Source organism: Lathamus discolor, chromosome 2 (genome assembly GCF_037157495.1).
Source record: "Lathamus discolor isolate bLatDis1 chromosome 2, bLatDis1.hap1, whole genome shotgun sequence".
Classification (NCBI taxonomy): Eukaryota; Metazoa; Chordata; class Aves; order Psittaciformes; family Psittacidae; genus Lathamus; species Lathamus discolor.
The window spans coordinates 19,039,271-19,058,179 of NC_088885.1; the positions used below are offsets into that span (position 1 = coordinate 19,039,271).

At 38.7% G+C, this 18,909-nt stretch overlaps 1 protein-coding gene across 11 annotated transcripts in view; it reads right to left on the reverse strand.

Moving 5' to 3' along the window:
* The window catches only part of TBC1D5 (TBC1 domain family member 5), a 328,319-nt gene that overhangs the window by 229,821 nt on the left and 79,589 nt on the right, over nucleotides 1-18,909 (reverse strand). For 8 of the 11 annotated variants that reach the window (XM_065666027.1, XM_065666031.1, XM_065666022.1 and 5 more), the window contains one exon: nucleotides 7,897-7,977. The exons of 2 other annotated variants lie outside the window; for them this stretch is intronic. The gene's annotated coding sequence lies outside the window, so the exon portion shown is untranslated. Of the gene's footprint in view, nucleotides 1-7,896; nucleotides 7,978-9,897; nucleotides 10,042-18,909 lie in introns of all 11 variants that reach the window. One more of the 11 variants, XM_065666024.1, reaches the window with a different exon arrangement.

Here is an 18,909-nt window from a genome sequence, read left to right on the forward strand (position 1 = left end):
TCTGGCATTTCTCTTAGTTTCACAAACTGGAAGACCCTGATTCAGCCAAAGGTTATTGAAGGTGTTCACAAGCTTTTATCTCTCTAAGAAACAACTGAAAGCTAAGTTTGTATACTCATCAAACTTAGTTTTGAGAGTTCAGGCTTCAGGCACTAAAGGAAACACTTAACTGGCATTTCAGCTCCTTTTTCAGATCAGTTCCTAGAGAGGACCGGCATCCTCAATCAAATCCCACAGTAAGACTAATACACACTTCTCTTTGTAAAGCACTTTAAGATTTCCAGCTACGAATACTAACCAGAATATATTTACCAGGTTTTTCAGATTTAAGCAGACCAATATATACTTTTGCCTGTTCCAAGAAACAGCTAACAAATATTATTCTACTGTTATCCAGCATTATCTGCTTTCTGAGGTGAGGCACACTGTTTGAAAGACAAGACTGAATGCACAATGCATGCCTACCCTAAAACAAGAAAATAATTCACTGCTAATTTGGTCATAAAACAGAAGTCTGAGGTTAACTGCTCATAAAAGTGGTTTCAACTAGATTTGTACCTTATTTACCTAGTTGGTATCGAAAACTATTCTTTCACCCTCCCCGGATATGTAACTTCCAGTACCTAATTAGGAGGAGTGGTACATTACAATTAATACGATGTTTGTAATTCAGGCATTATTAGTTTTAGGTCTGCTTGAACATGTTTCACCATGCACTGGAATGTGAACACTCTGGTATGTGGTATCCTCCATATTAACCACGCAATATGAGTGAGGGGGAAGAAATACCTAAAAATGCAGACACTCAAGAGTTATGGATACCGATACTACCAGAGCAACAAAAAAGTATGGAATAAAGTTTTGCTTTGCGAATGGCTAACATGCAATGAACCAGCAGATCTTACACTGTTACAGTTAATGCACAGACCTTTTTTCTAGAGGCACTGTGTATTTCTGACAAATTTCTTGTAAATTGTAAGCATGTATGGCAAAACAAATTACATATTAAAGAAAGTCTTTGAAATGCAGTGTCTGATATATCTGCCTATGTTAACTCTTGCTGTATGTTATTCATAGCAATAGGAACATTTTTAACTACCTTAAACTGTTTCTTTTTTCTTGCTAACTACTGTAATAACTTCCTCCCCTGTCGGACTAGTCAGCAAAATATTAAAGGTTCAGAGAACCAGGAATATGTAATATTACAAACCTGGTTTTGGAAACACAGATCACTTCAAAATTTGCTCCAAATATTTTCTTAGTAATCAAGAAAAATAATATATGTGCTGATGTTGAAAGATGCTCATCATCGTCTGCTACAGTACTATATGGCTACTTTAATCCCTATTTTAATAGGGCTCTTGGCAATGTTGTTCCTGTGAGACATTCAAATTCCGGTAACAACACACTTTTTTTTTATCCTACAATTTTTATTCGACTAAGAGAAACTGTCCTGAGGAATGCAGACAAGCTTCACTACTCCTCATTCCAGATAAACTTCCAAAAGCAACTGTACCTGGGCACAGAGCCTTACATTACCCCTGGTGAAACAACGCTCTACAATGTCTCCCTAGCAATACCACTAACTACTGTCAAGGCAATAATACCACCCTGGGCTTTTCTGCGTTTATTTCCCATAATTCAGTTAATTACCCAGTCTTGTTTCTCAGCTCTTTATGTATATGGGCTGTCAGGAACTCTTAAAGTCTTAGGACGAACCATTCCTTACAACCCTTTTCTTTGGACATGAAGGAACTTTACACAGTAATGACAGTGTTCCTCTATATTCCTCTCTCTGGATGACTCCTGGATTCAGATTCTATAGGAATCTGTTTCAAACAACAAGTTTCATCGCTTCCTATATCACTTACTTGCGTCTTCTCTCCCTACCACACTTAACTTGCAAACAGACGTGCACACAAACAAAAGAGAATGTTTGGCAGAAAAAAGCTTCTTTTATGATACAATGCTGAAACAGAAGCTCATATATTAGCTCTTTAAGCAGCATCTCTGTCCATCCCCTCGGTATCTCTGGGATTCAGTCTCATACTGAGACCTCTTCCCCTCGTATCTCTGGAATTCAGTCTCATACTGAGACCTCTTTGTGAGGTTGCATAGCACTCATCAGCTTTCACAGGGACCACCACTGCATCACACCACCCCTCAGGCATCACCCTCAGTCTCTGCAGGTATCACCTGGTACTGAATGCTTCAGAGTATGTTTTCAGCAGCACAGACTACAGTACCACCTTTTTCACCAGCAATCCAAAGTAGCATTTATCTCTATTGAATGCAATGGGTACTAAACCCGAAAGCTGCTGAATGATACCTCCACTCTCCCACACATATTGTCAACCAAAGCAGAGTTTTCTATGACAAGATTATTTTTTTTTTGGTACACCAGACAGAGTTCTCTCAAAAGCCAATCAGAAATCATGAAACAAATTCACAACAAAAACTACGTTATAGCCAAGAGCCTCACTGCCTTCTGTTTCAAACACAAGGAACATTCCTTCAATTCGGCATCATCTAGCACTGACAGATGGAAGCACATACCTACAAAAATCATATCCTTCACAGCAAAGCGAATGAGACAGAACTGCCCCATATGAAAATGTTAGTCATATTAATAAATATGAATAAATAGGGATATATTATTAAAAACACTCATACGAACAAATATTGCTGGGGTGGAAAGTACTTTGAGATTTATTAATGAGGATAGGATGAAATCTGTAGAAAAGAACTGCATGAAATACAAATGTTTACTGTATCACAAGCATCATCTTACTACTATAAATCGCATTTGTAAAAATGTAGCATTCGTATATATGTGTGTGCACAAACTAGGTTTTTTTTTTAATCAGAGATACAACATTTAATTCTTCTCACATGTCTAAAATGCTAATTGTCATGATTTCACTTAATAATGAGAAAACTCTGAAATATACTTGGACAAGACCAGTCTTGATAGCAGGATGTATGGATCTTTATGCAATTTTTTTGTGGGAAATACTGAAAGAAAAAAAAAAAGTGAGAAGGACTGCAACATTTTCTAGGTTTTGGGCTATTCAAAGAGCCATAAATTGAATAAAGTTTTCACAGAATACAAACTTCCATGTTTTGTTCATACCATAACTTACAATAAAAACATGGCTATAGAAATATTTGAAAGTCAAAGTATCTTTAGAGCATTATTTCCCACATCTTTTGATTCAGAAAGTTTTACCATTTCCATCTACGTCTCACATTTCATCCTTATCTTTAGCCTTTATCTTAGAAGAGTTCTTTGATCCCAAATTTCTAAACAGAAAGGGAATGCTGAAGTTGACTGTGAATTACTGCATCAGTAATTATCCATGTTTCACCACAGATCCAGAGAACTAAATGGCCATGTCAGAACTTGAATGCCCAATTCTAACTGTACCTGGACAGTAACAAAGACACACTGAAATCAATGGCACTGCTAGGGCCTATGGAGTTAATACAGGGTATTGAACTTATAAACAAAGTGACATGCCATACTTTCATTCAAGCACTTTTGTAATTCTTTTCAATTATTTATTGATGCCTAAATGGTAGTAGAGATCCTTAGAAAAGTCTAGTTCTGATTGTGTAAGGTTGTGGTTTTCAAAAGCAAGGCAGCTACTCTCTCCAAATTTCTTCCAGAATTGTCCCTTCTTGATTTTGGGAAGGTCACCAGATCAAGGAATAACAGGGAATGCTACCTGAATAAACCACTGTTTTCTGGAAGGAAAAGAATTTCACTACAACCTATGGGCAAAGCAAATTTCAGCAGTCACATCTTTTACTGAAGCAAAAGTGTAGGGGTTCAAAATACTTGTGAAATGCACTTGAATTGCACAGATGCACCCTTAAAACAGAAGGCTGGCTTAATACAGACGTACTGCTGCCTCCCACCACCACAAAATTAATGGTAGATACTGTCCTGAACTGGAATTACAATTTTACCATTATTATTTTATTAAAGTCAGCAACAGTAAGAGCAGTAAGATATGACGAAGATTTACACCAATTTCAGCTGTCTATGGAGAAAAACCTGACCAAAGCCAGAACCCGTGCTAGTGCACAGCAGAGTTACTTCCCTAAAATGACCAGGGCATTCTAAGAGGTGTGGGCTCAGAGGTCAAGGTTGTTCTTATTCCACTAGAAAGTAAAAGACGTATCTTCCAGGGGAACAGAATCTCCTGTGTGTGCTGCAATATGGAAATCACTTCTCAAGGAGACGATAGGGAAATTAAAGACAGCCTGCTCTCAAAAATATACAAAACTAGCAAAGAAAAGGCAACAATATCTCAGAGAAAAACAGTTGCTCAAACCAGCTTAGAAGTCATCACTACTATGGGTTTGATACTGAGTATTGACATTTCTGGAGTAGTTTTTTCCTGAAAATTCAAGATACACAGCTGGAATAATTTTGCTTCTTTTATACAATTTCCTTTTCTCCCCATGCGATCTGACTCTTGCAATGTGAATGAATATATGTGCAGTGAAGGATTAACACATCACTGACTTTTTTTTTTCCCCCAGTTTAAATAATTCTGTGTAGGCATCACGATTTATTGGTATAAAGTAGGATTTATGGTAATATATTTCCTCTTCAAGACATAAATAAGATTTCTTAATAGTTTTCTGTAATTCATTTTCATATAGTACCACATTCTCCTACATTTACTAGCATAATGCATCTGCTAGAATAGCAATTGCATACCCTGAACACTATTTTAAAAACTCTTAAATACTAACAATCTGCTAGAAATATTGTTATCCCTCTTCTTCCACAATTCATTGTCTCCTTGCAGCCCTTTACCTTCCTACCGTATATGCTGGATTTTACAAAAATTAAAAACCCCCTCACAGAACCAACCCACAAAACCAGAAATGTACAAGGCTTCAAAGAATATGAAAGCTATCAAGCTAGAAAAGTCGAATGTTATACTGAAATAATTATCTGAAAATTTACAGAAGGCTTCAGGTCTTTATTTTTCAACATTTCCCTTTACTGTGTGTTGCGTTGCTTTCATTTTCTAAGAAGTTAACTTTTCAGTCTCTGGTGGTGATAATTAGAATACGAACTGCACATATGTCTGTTTTTTTAACGTGGACAGAAATTATGTAATTATTCAAATTATATCAGAATTTATATTCAGAAAATTGGTTGTCAGTCAGAAGTGTCTTCTTTATAAGATGACAAAACGACTGCATTCAGAGCAGATGAATTCTAGCATGAATATCCACTTGCAAAATTCTCTCTTCAGATAACATATTTCTCAATATTTTAGTTGTCTTTGCTGGACTACCTTTCACTAGCAAGCCCCAGGAAGCTTTTCTTCTACTGTAGACGAGCTGAGAGAACTAAGAGACCACAGTAAAGAACAGGATATGTCAGAGAATAGAAACTACAGTAAAGAATAGGATATGTCAGAGAATAAAGGACATGACTGCAAGTATATTTTAAAATTTCAGCTGCCTAGTACAGTATCAACATGCAGAAGAAATGTTTTTCATTAATTTAATGCCATTTACCCGAAATACCTTCCATGAGTCTTAAGTTTCAACCTATTCTGCTGGCAGTGCCTTTTTCAGAAACTTTTTTTCAGGAGCTCAATGCATAGTATAATACAGGAGAGAAACATCCACACGTACATGTGGAGTTCAGAGGGCCTACCTAAGCTAGAAGTTATTTTTCTATTGCCATCCATGTAGGAGTTGCATAAATGTTCCAAAATACAGAAACAGACATACCCATACATATGCACGTACAAAAGTTATTGTCAGTGTATAAGTTACTACTATCATGAGACTGAAATAATTTATGTAACATCTGTTTTCATATTTTTTCTAATTTTTTCTAATTAACATGCATATTTAACACATAAATGCTCAGACCACCTATTTTTCTGCTGATTTTTGTCCCTTTCCTAAGTCATGTGCTCCTGTGGGGTTCTCAGCAGAGATGAAGCATTAAATTTAGTTGGAGGAAGAGTGGATGAATAGTAAACAAAATATGTCAGACTATCCAAGAGAAGAGAGGGTTATAATGTAAAAATTAAGGGACTTCGCAAAGAAATAGCGTCTTCTGTTCACGAATCAAGAGAGGAACGGGAATGACACCCCACCCTTGCCCAAGACATTAAGTCAAGAGTTTAGCCTCTAAGTTTTCAGCATCTCTACTTTCAGCATCTCTTACTTTCACCTTGCATATAAAAGCAGAATTCTTCATCCAATATCAAATTGGTAAGTTAAAAATCTAAAACACTGAAGAGAAATTAAAGTCAGGGAAGTGGAAAGAATTTATCCCTTTACATTCGCAGATCTAGGGGGAAAACAGTGTATGTTTATACAATCAAATTCTTCCTTACTAGACCTTAGAACTGTGAATATGTTTTAGCATATCTTTCTCCTACCATCTTGTTGCTACAAATCTAAAGTTAAGAGCAATAAAAGCATATGCCATCCTTTTCTGTATATATTCTACATAAACACTGGTTTTGCTGTATATCATCTACATTTGTGTGAATTTAAAATCCAGAATGCAATTCAAAACAGATGAAGAGGTGGGGAGGGAAGCAGGAGACTGTTAGAGGTCTTGTACTCGTCAGATCTTTTCTGGTTTGCTATTTATGGCAGAAGTCTACTCATTGTTCCAGCCAGCAAGGTCTCGGTGTCCAAGCGCAAACACACCCATTTGTGTCCTCCTGTGTCTGAAAGTCTCTCATGCCTAAAGTTCAGATATTCCTGAGCTCATCCCAATTTAGCCACTATAAAGACAGACCATTTCGCATTTGCCAGCTCACCAGTAAGCCGAAGACATGATCAATGCCTATCACTGTTAAGTGTCCTCTCTCAGAACCTTCTCCCTGCAGGTTTCATAAGATGCAAAGTCAGAAAGGCTATTGCGTTCTTGGTACAGTCATAGGACACCACTGACTGGAAGATGATCCAACAAGGAGCCCTGAAATGTGGTGCATCTCCCACCTTTAAGCAACCTATTCTTTAACTGACATAACTGGCACATGAATTAAATGCAGGAAGCATTTATCTTCCTTCTCTTTAGCCCCTTTGCAACCTCAGACACATATGTATTTTAAAATAGTAACCTTCTCAATTGCTACGAAATCTGTCTTTATGGCCCCTAAATCAGAAGTTGGACACGTTACATTTCTTTTGAAGACTCTTAAAAAATATTCAAACTTCAGCTGAAACACAAATCCTCTAACAAAAATTAGGAATATGAACTCTCCATTCATACGTGAATATTATTTGCAACACTTTAATATCACAACTAAAACAAAATGCACCTGATGAATATATAAATACTGCAATCTCATGACTACAGTTCTTACAGTTGGGATGGACTTCAATGAAATTAAAACCTGTGTCTTTGCCAGTACTTACTTGGAAGAGCTTAGAAGCATACACATTCTGTGAGCAAAATGAACATTTAATATAGCCTGAGTCTCTGTAATACTCCTATTTCTTCAGCATTGTTAAAATCCTTCAAATTGAGCTTTCTAAGCATCCATCTTTACCTTTGCATGTTTTTAACACAAAGAATGATACCAGCTGGAATCCTTACAAATGCAGATGTGTAAGAAATGTAAACTGTGATTGATTAATGCATCACATCCAAACATTAATCCTCACAATCTTGCCCCAGTTACAATGCACCCCCTTGCTGCAAACTCCTCTTCTGGCTGACCAGACTGCCTTTGTAGTAACAATGATGAAGGAGCCTGTGGATGCCTTCTTCACCAAGCCCAAGGGCCTTGCCATCCCCTTCCAGCTCCGCCCCTTTTCACTTCAGTGAAAAACTTGACCAGCAAGCTCCTCTTCCTCAGATGGAAGAGACAAGATAACACCCCCTTTCCTCACCTGATTTGGACACTAATTTGCAAGGCCTTATGAACTAGCAACTTCTGGCATCGCTGCAAATTCCACTGGTCTGGTTTTGACCTGCGAAGTACAGGAAAAGGTTTTCAGTAAAGATCTTCGATGCCACGGAAGAATCACTGCATCACTGCCACTTTTTTTACATCTTAAGTCCTTATACATTAAGGAGACATCATTATGGTCACTATCAATGAAACTATCGTAACAAAGTCTGGAGCACTGTAGTTTGTCCTTAGTTGATAGACAATAGAGGGAAAGAAACTTCTGCTATGCAAATTGCTTCCCCTTGAGCACATTTTTTTCAGGGAAAAACCAGGAGGGGAAGATAGCGCTATCTAACATGGCTTAATACGGAGTTAGAGGAATTTCTAATAGCTCCCATTTAAGCTATACTTGAGATTCTGCATTCAAAAAAGAAAAAGAAAAAAGTATCTTTAGCACTCGTACTTTATATTTTATGAATAAATTCTGAACTAAAACTTCATTAGCTTTGACAAGATCTAAGTTATTCTACTGTTACCATTAAAGTGCCTTAACTCTTGCCAACACTCACAGTTTCCGTCATAATCATCATTAATACTAATCTGCATGTTAAATAAAAAGGTATGCTGAAGACAGCTTCTTAGAAACCTCTCTGACTTTTCTCTTTGCCAATTCCACAGCCCAGAGATGCACACCCACAGAAAAATGGAAATGCAAGCGTTCCAAAATAGTTTAGCATGTTGTTAATAGGAGAGAATGAGGTCAACATGAAGTCCTTAAATATGTGGCAGCAGTATAATTTGCTTGTAAGCACTTCTCACCTTTGTTGAGTTCTCTGCAGCACAGAACAGCAACCTGACTACTACATCCTGCAGGTATAAGCACTGTGATAACCCTTGTGTAAAGTAATACAGATACATTTCAGAAACACAATTTTCATCAACAGAGAATCAAGTCTAACCTAACAATTTATATTTTATTAAGATACTTGTGACTATGAATTTGACTCAAATTTCTATGTCAGTTACATTTCTAACCCTCAAATTAGAGATTTGAGGATAACTGCACACTAACAAAGGGCTAAAACCCCTTTGGTTTTGCTGGTGCTAGCATTATCTGCAAGCTCAACAAACCATGTATTCATATACCTAGTAAAGAATGCCTTTGCAACCAGGTGGGACAAGTGGTCAAAACTATCATAAAGGTGTTTTTTCTATGGAAATAACGTAACATGCTTACAAACTGTAGGACCAATCTACAAATTATTTTGAGCATATGCACAGACAAAATGCCTATAAAGTGAAATTAAGTTTCTAAAGTGTATCTGTTGTGTGAGGCCGTATCAAGATTCGAGACTATCAGCTTAAATGGCACCAAACTACCTTAATTATATCCAGTATATTAACAAAGAGCTATCATTCCATCTTTTTACTACCTCTTCATGTTAAGCTTGAAACTGTGCACCACGGAGCACAAACTACAGAAACAAGTAATGCATCTTTCAAATGATGTCTTATGCTTCACCAAGACTTGACTAGACTTTTGGTCACTATGCGGTTGGTGTATATTAGGTTTGCACTTGGATATGTGAAAGCTGTGCATTTAATAATGAATGCATGACTGCCTGGTCAAGGAATCAAAGAGATTCACCAATGTAAAGATACAAGAACTTGCTTTGATAAGCCTTGTATGTTTCTAGCTCTTAAAATGTCATTAGCATTTCTTTATCTTATCAGGTATTTGAAGCAGTCTTAGATGTACAAATAAAAAGGAGCCTTGAATAAAATGTTTACCCTCCAACTACAGACTTTTGAAACCTCCGAGAAAGGTACTAAGATCAGTATGGGAAAAATAACTCAATTTAAAGACTGCCTTCATTTCTTTCTGCCTTTTCTCCATGTTCACCTAAATTTCTCATGGACTTGGAAGGAAAAGTGTCAACATACTCGGCCTCCTGATTCTCACGTACCTAGATAAAGGATTGCTTAGACAACTGTGTACCTTTCTTTCCTAGGAGCACAGCTCTTCCGCTCTGAACACTAGGCTTGCTGTAAGCAACACAGTCTTTGTGGCAAGTCCAAATCTTTCATCACAGTCAGGTCAGGATGAAGATTTTCCTGTCTTCCTCGGTAGACCAGAATCCCACTGGATGTAAGACATGTAAAATCCACATTCTCAGGTAACCAGTGGGTGAAAACATACAATAGGAGACCTACTTCTTTAATAAATCAGAAACAGATTACAAAAAGGTCTTATCTGGTCATAGGTCTGTAGTTTCAAACGTTTAGCTCTTTCTGTTGGAGAAGGATCATGAACTTGATGCTGATAGCAAGGTTGAGGAGAAGAAAGTTAGGCAGACTCTGTGTGACGTGGTATTTATATGGGAAGGATGATCTATTTTGAGTATACTACTGTCAGGTAGGTGATGGATTAACTACTTATTATTGCTAGAATTCTTTATTTTCCCAACTTCCATTTTTCAAAATTAATTGAAAATAATAATTAATGTTTCTGATATGCTAAATATCTTTAACCTTAACTTACTTGACAGAAGTTTTGTTTTCAAAGCACATCAGGAAAGAATAAAACATTTGTATGTACATGGGAATGATCCCTTCCAGATTTGAAGTAAAAATTGAAGTATATGGCCATCTCAATCATAATGCCAAGTAAAAAATGGATTAATTTGGCTGTCTTGATCAGAAGCCATGCAGAAAAATAGCACTGTTAGTTTGTTCAAAATCTCTGAGCATCTATCAAAATATGGCTACAGTCTGAGAGAATAAATGCATACAAGTTACTGAAAAGCATGACAATAGCAGCGTTAGGAAAGACAAACACAAACACATTCTATCAAATTGTATGCATCATTGTCTTTTTTAAGAGATACTGTCCAGAGCTTTGTTTATTATTATGCCTCACTTTGACCTCCACAACACAATATAAACACTTTTGTTCCTTTACTTTCTCCACCACTATCGTATTATGAAGCCATATTTCATTTTTCATGTTTTGTCCCATCCTGATAAATACCTCACATTGTAAGGAGGTCACTAATTCAGCCCAGCCTCTTGGTGAGCCAACCTAAGTATGTTTATATTGAGAGACTGCACTGGTAAGCTGCAGGTCTCCAAAAAGCATATACAAAGCTAGCATCTTTACAATGATTTACTGAAAGCAGCAGCTCGTTTTAATAAAACCATCCCAAAACATAAAATTGATTGAACCAACTGCTGTGCAGGGCATACACAACAGCTGATCAAAATCATTCAAGATTTTTATTCCTAGAATATCTCCAGAGCTTGTAGAGTTTTTCTTACTTTATTACTTCAGTTCTGATACACAACTCACTTAAGCAAGCAGAAAAATTAAGGCTGACTGGTATTCTGGTACTTTTAACCAGAAATTTAGATAAACTCAAAATAATCTCACACATGAAAAAGAAAAAAAAAGAAAGCCAAATATACTTGAGAATCACCAGCAGTATTCATAATGTAAAGACTATTACCTTCCCAATTATCATTCTTCAACTTATATAGCCTGCCTTGATTAATTGTATCCCAGAGAAGCTCCACAATACACCATACAGATTACTCTAAAGGACACAACATTTCTTCCATCTCGAAAAGTTTTAATGGATAGGTTTATAATAGCATTTTAATGTAAGAGAGAATACTGTGCTTTAAAAAGGCAGCAAAGGAGGAAAACTTTCTCCAAACTGAAAAGATATCACTGCTAACTTTACTTTCCTTACACAAATAATCACTGATAAGTTTATCTATTTTGTTGAGCACAACAAAAAGTTCACCTTTTCAGCGTGTGCTACATGAAGCTTTGCTTGCCTTTTATATAGTAAAGTAATTTTATGGTATTGTGTCACAATGAAGGACAAAGATAAGCCAACTGTTTAGATTCCTCTCCTTTATGTTGTGGCTTTGATCACTAACAATACTGCGTGAACAGCCAACAGAAGGCTGACATTTCATAAAATATGCAGTGATAAAAACTAATACTGTAGCATCTGGGAGCGATATATAAAATGCAGAAATACACCTAATAACTGTGATCTTAAATTACAAGTTACTAAAAGCTAAATAAGCAGCATACCTAAAAGAAAAAGAAAGATTAAGACAGGATTTTTATGCTTTTACTCCTAAAATTTAAAAGAAAATAATCCAAGATATGCTATCTATTATTCTTTACAATTCCTCTGGTTCCTTTGGATCTCGAAAGCAGCCTGGTAGAAGAGTGCTTTTTTGCTATATCGTTAGGCATCAGCAAAAGCTAAACACATTATAAGCCTTCTTTGGGCTGTTTTAGTGCTCTAATGCTTTGTGAAGTTCCCTTTTATTGTCTCTTTCGAAATATCAGTCACAGAAAACACATATAAAACCTGGTGACTGACGATTCACTGTTATGGGGAAAGCTGAAGCTCTGTGATGACCAAAATAAGTAAAAATCCTTTCAATAAGTTACATAGATTAAGTAAATCTCAGAGTAGGAATTACATTCTTTTCATTTATTTACCTTACAAACATTAAGCATATATAAGACAGGCCATGTAAAATGGAGGATTACATCCTAGAAAGCAGTGAATCCCTAAAGAACCTACAAGTCATAGTAAATAACCCACTGCTTTTTTTGCTCTTACTATGTTGCTGTAGCTAAGAAGCTCAAAACAATCCCAGGGTGCATTACAGGGAAATATATGGTACTATTAAGGACCTGAAATTATCTGCACATATGGCATCACTGGAATGCCATAACCAGGCCTAGTATTATTAATCTAAAAGAACGTTGAAATTAAAAGGACCCAAAAAGGAGTTAAAAGAATTACAAACAGGAAAAGGTTCTTGATATTATGTGTGTGAGAGATATACAAGATCACTACATTTAGTTTATTTATAGAAAGATCAGAGGTAACTTGATTGAGATCTACAGCTTACTACACATGGAAAAGACGTAACAGTCAATAACTCCTAATCAAGCATAGAAAAGGATAGTAAGACACAATTATTGGAAAACAAAAATCAGGCAAATTTGGTCTAGAAATACATCGTCTTAATTATTACACCAGGTTACCTAGGGACATAATGCAGGTGAAGTGATTGATTTTGATTAAAAACAAAAAAAAGGGGAACTAAATCTTTACCTTGTATTATGGCAAAGATGGAATAGCTAAATAATTAAAATGATCCCTCCTGCACTAAAAGCAGTTTAATATTAAAGAAACTGCAATTAACTTTAAAAGACACAATTAACTTTAGAAGACAGTTTTATGGACCAACCCTGTTCTCATTTATGATTCCATGGGTCAAACTTTTCTCCTATTACTCAATATGAAAAAAATACTTTACTGTAATATAAAAATAATTTTAGGAAAGGGTGCAGTATATTATCTTTCTTTACAAGAATACATCATCAAGAAACAAAGAAAAAGTGACCTAAATGGCACAATAGGTTAATCAATCACTAATCATCCACATGTCTATGTAGCATTAATGTAAACCTGAAACAATTAAAAATCGAAGCTGAAGTGCGTGCCCCAAATAATCTGAATATTATGGTGCAACCTGCTTATAGTACCATAAAATGGATAGGACATCCTCAGCATAGTTCTGAGTCCTAGAAACATTAAAGGTCTAAAGACCTAATGACACTAAGGAAAACATAACAAACTCAGCTTTTTAGTATTAGGCCCTCATTTAGTAGCAGCAGAGGAGTCATGTATCAGATGAAAAAGAATTCAAAAGAAAATCCATAGCTGGTGCCTGAAGAACCATGAAGCATGTTTTCTGACTGAAAAACCCATAACAGTTTAAGTACGTGGGAGGCAATTGTCCTTGTGCTTATAACTAGAGTCCGAATTTAGGGATTTCACTGCTTAATGCCCACCCACCTGCCTGTTATTCTTACCACGGTTTTTTTATGTCACTTAATAGAGATGAATACTCTTTTCCCACCTCATATTTACGTCGAGGCTATTTAATTTTTTTAGGCTGCTATAATAGGTTAAACGGCAGTCTCAACATCACTCTTCATTTCCCACTGGACAACGAATGGCCTTATAAGACTGAGAATAGATGAAGGCATATTTACATTCATAATGTTCTTGACTATAACATTTATGTAAATTATGATTTTACATTTGCAAATACTATAATTCTCAGTTTCAATGAATACTTTAGTACTCTTTCATCATTAACTTCCTACATACATTACATGGAGAGAAAACACCGATGAAAAATAAAGAACCTAAGTGCTGTGATCAGAGAGGTACAAATCTTCTGTAAAAGGAAAAAATGCTTTGTTTCTGAATTAATCTTACCGCTGTACAGACAAGGTGCTGGACTACACCTCACTGCTTATTTGGAGTGCAATTTACAGATATTTGCAAGAAGGTACTGAAAATCATATTTCAAATTGATGTCTTAACATTTTAAACCCACCAAAATCAAACAAATGCATTGCTGATGAAAATGAAATCTTTCCCACATCTGTATAAATAATATTTTTTCTATTAATTGATGAAACACCCTGGAAACACTATGCCAATTAAAGAACTGCATGTAGAGCTTAGGAATATGTTTACAGATGTTACACAAGAATGAAAAAACTTTAAAATATCACTTTTCATTAACTAATCTATTGCTCCATCAAACGTATAGAATTATTTTTAAACATCCTCAGAGTGCCAAATTAACTTTTCAGTTAAAAGAAAAAGTCACCTCTCATATGTCTCAACACATGCACACTTACACACAAAAACTGTGCATTTCTATGTATGACCTGTTGGAATTTTTCTGTGATGGTCAGCTAAGTATTTCCTTCAATCTTTTGACATGTAAATCTGACTCAAAACCCCCCTATGCTTCCAGAATGAAACAGTGACAAATCGAATTGATCAAAATATTCTAACTTGTTATGAAATGAGGAACCTGGTTTTGTGTTTTAGTAAGAGCTTAGTATGACATTTTCAGATTGTTAATGCAAATAGACTAATGAAACAGCCCTCAAACTACCCTAGTATCAGATGCATATATGTTGATTTTAAAGAGGTGATTCCTTGACACCTGAGAACCACAATGTGAGTGCAGAAATGTTACTCATCTTAAGGAAGCAAAATTGGGCATGTAAGACAAGTCAGGTCAGCCCTGCATATAATGAAATTGCTGCTTATGTATGTCATTTTTCAAGTTATTAAACATGTAATCACTAGAAGATTCAACTTGAAATGCAAGGACTGTGTATGCAAAGGACAACTCTTTAAAAGAACAGTGACTTTTCTGGTCACTCTTACCTTTGTGCTAATTAACAGAAATGAATCTAGAAGGACTCTAAATTTATGTTCCAGTTTGGCAAGTGGAGAATGTATGGACTCAGATGATGACCCATTCATGAAACTGCCTCTTCCATTAACTGGCTGGATGGCCACACACAAAGAGTTGTGGTCAATGGCTCGATGTCCGGCTGGAGACCAGTAACGAGTGGTGTCCCTCAGGGATCGGTGTTGGGACCGGTCTTGTTCAACATCTTCATCGGGACAGTTCACATGACTGGAATGTGGTCATGGATGGCTATGTCCTTTTTAGGAAAGATAGGTCAGCGAAGCGAGGTGGTGGAGTTGCTCTTTACGTGAGAGAGCAACTAGATTGTATTGAGTTCTGTCCGGGGTCAGATGAGGAGCAAGTGGAATGTCTGTGGGTACGAATCAAGAGGCAGACTGGCACGGGTGATACAGTTGTGGGGGTCTATTACAGACCTCCTGATCAGGACGAAGGAGTTGATGAGGCTTTTTACAGGCAATTGGAAGTAGCCTCGCAACTACATGCCTTAGTCGTCGTGGGGGACTTTAACTACCCCGATATTTGCTGGAAGACTCACACAGCCAGTCATTCACAGTCTAGGAGGTTCCTCGAGTGCATTGATGATAATTTCTTAATGCAAATGGTGGACGTACCAACTAGGAGAGCAGCGCTGCTAGATTTAGTACTCGCAAACAAGGAGGGTTTGGTCGAAGTGGTGACGGTCAATGGCAGCCTTGGCTGCAGTGACCATGAGATGGTGGAGTTTAGGATCCTGTGTGGGAGGAATAGAATACCTAGCAAAGCCACAGTTCTGGATTTCCGAAGGGCCAACTTTGGCCTCTTTAGTCACCTGCTAAGGGAAGTCTCATGGGAAAGTGTACTAGGTGGTAAAGGGGCTCAAGATAGTTGGTTAGCATTCAAGGACCGCTTCTTCCAAGCTCAGGATCAGAGCGTCCCAATGAGTAGGAAATCAAGTAAGGGATCTAGGAGACCGGCGTGGTTAAACAAGGAGCTGCTGGGCAAACTCAAGTAGAAAAGGGGAATCTATGGATTATGTAAGGAGGGGCTGGCCGCTTGGGAGGAATATAGGACAGTTGTTAGAGGATGTAGGGAGGCAATTAGGACAGCTAAGGCCTCCTTGGAACTCAATCTTGCTAGTCGGGTTAAAGACAATAGAAAGGGCTTCTTCAAATACATAGCAAATAAAACTAACACAAGAGGCAATATAGGCCCACTGCTGAACGAAGTGGGTACCCTGGAGACAGAGGATATAAAGAAGGCAGAGGTGCTGAATGCCTTCTTTGCCTCTGTCTTTACTCCTGCAGACTCTCCCCGAGGGCCCCGGATTTCTATAGCCCCAGAAGGAGTCAGGACAAAGGAGGAGTTTGCTTTGGTAGATGAGGATTGGGTTAGGGATCAGCTATGCAATCTGGACATCTGTAAATCGATGGGTCCAGATGGAATGCACCCACAGGTGCTGAGGGAGCTGGCGGAGGTCATTGCCAGGCCACTTTCCATCATCTTTGGTAAGTCGTGGGAAACGGGCGAGGTGCCTGAGGATTGGCGGATGGCAAAGGTCACACCAATCTGTAAGAAGGGCAAGAAGGAGGACCCGGGTAATTATAGACCGGTCAGCCTTACCTCCATCCCTGGAAAGGTGATGGAACAACTTATTCTTGACTCCATCACTAGGCATATCAAGGATGAGGGGGTCATTAAGAACAGCCAACATGGTTTTATGAGGGGGAAGTCATGTATGACCAACCTTATAGCCTTCTATGAGGAAGTGACTAGGTGGAGGGATGATGGTAGAGCGGTAGATGTAGTTTTTCTTGATTTCAGTAAGGCATTTGATACTGTCTCCCACAGCATCCTCATAGATAAGCTAAAGAAGTGTGGGCTTGACGATCAAGTAGTGAGGTGCATCGAGAACTGGTTGAAAGGAAGAAGGCAGACAGTTGTGGTCAATGGCGCAGAATCTAGCTGGAGGTCTGTGACTAGTGGAGTTCCTCAGGGGTCGGTGCTGGGACCGGTGCTGTTTAATATTTTCATCAATGACCTGGATGAGGGAACTGAGTGCACCCTCAGCAAGTTTGCTGATGACACAAAACTGGGAGGAGTGGCTGACACACCAGAAGGCTGTGCTGCCATTCAGCGAGACCTGGACAGGCTGGAGAGTTGGGCGGGGAGAAACTTGATGAAATTTAACAAGGGCAAGTGTAGAGTCTTGCATCTGGGGAAGAACAACCCCATGTACCAGTACAGGTTGGGGGTTGACCTGCTGGAAAGTAGTGAAGGGGAAAGGGACCTGGGGGTCCTGGTGGATAGGAGGATGACCATGAGCCAGCAATGTGCTCTTGTGGCCAAGAAGGCAAATGGCATCTTAGGGTGCATTAGAAAGGGTGTGGTTAGTAGGTCAAGAGAGGTTCTCCTCCCCCTCTACTCAGCCTTGGTGAGGCCGCATCTGGAATATTGCGTCCAGTTCTGGGCCCCTCTGTTCAAGAAGGACAGGGAATTGCTTGAAGGAGTCCAGCGCAGAGCCACAAAGATGATTAAGGGAGTGGAACATCTCCCTTATGAGGAGAGGCTGAGGGAGCTGGGTCTCTTTAGCTTGGAGAAGAGGAGACTGAGGGGTGACCTCATCAATGTTTACAAATATGTAAAGGGTAGGTGTCAGGATGATGGAGCTAGGCTTTTTTCAGTGATATCCAGTGATAGGACAAGGGGCAATGGGTGTAAACTGGAGCATAGGAAGTTCCACGTTAACATCAGGAAGAACTTCTTTACTGTAAGAGTGACAGAGCACTGGAACAGGTTGCCCAGGGGGGTTGTGGAGTCTCCTACACTGGAGATATTCAAGGCCCACCTGGACAAGTTCCTGTGTGATGTACTGTAGGTTACCCTGCTCTTGCAGGGGGGTTGGACTAGATGATCTTTTTAGGTCCCTTCCAACCCTTGGGATTCTGTGATTCTGTGACATGGACAGTGGGATTGAGTGCGCCCTCAGCAAGTTTGCTGATGACACCAAGCTGTGTGGTTCGGTTGATATGCTGGAGGGAAGGGAAGAAATGCCATCCAGAGGGACCCTGACACGCTTGTAAGGTGGGCTGATGCCAACCTTATGAAGTTGAACCATGACAAGTGCAAAGTCCAACAGCTGGGTTGGAGCAATCCCAGGCACAGCTACAGACAGGGCAAAGAAGAGATTCAGAGCAGCCCTGCGGAGAAGGACTTGGGCATGCTGGTCGATGAGAAAATGAACATGAGCCGGCAGCGTGCGCTCGCAGCCCAGAAAGCCAACCATATACTGGGCTGCATCAAAAGGAGCGTGACCAGCAGGTCAAAGGAGGTGATCCTGCCCCTCTGCTCTGCTCTTGTGAGACCTCAGCTGGAGTATTGTGTGCAGTTCTGGTGTCCTCAACATAAAAAGGACATGAAACTGTTGGAACAAGTCCAGAGGAGGGCCACAAGGATGATCAGGGGACTGGAGCACCTCCCGTATGAAGACAAGCCGAGGAAGTTGGGGCTGTTCCGCCTGGAGAAGAGAAGGCTGCATGGGGACCTCATAGCAGCCTTCCAGTACCTGAAGGGGGCATATAGGGATGCTGGGGAGGGACTCTTCGTCAGGGACTGTAGTGACAGGACAAGGGGTAACGGGTTAAAACTTAAACAGGGGAAGTTTAGATTGGATATAAGGAGGAAATTC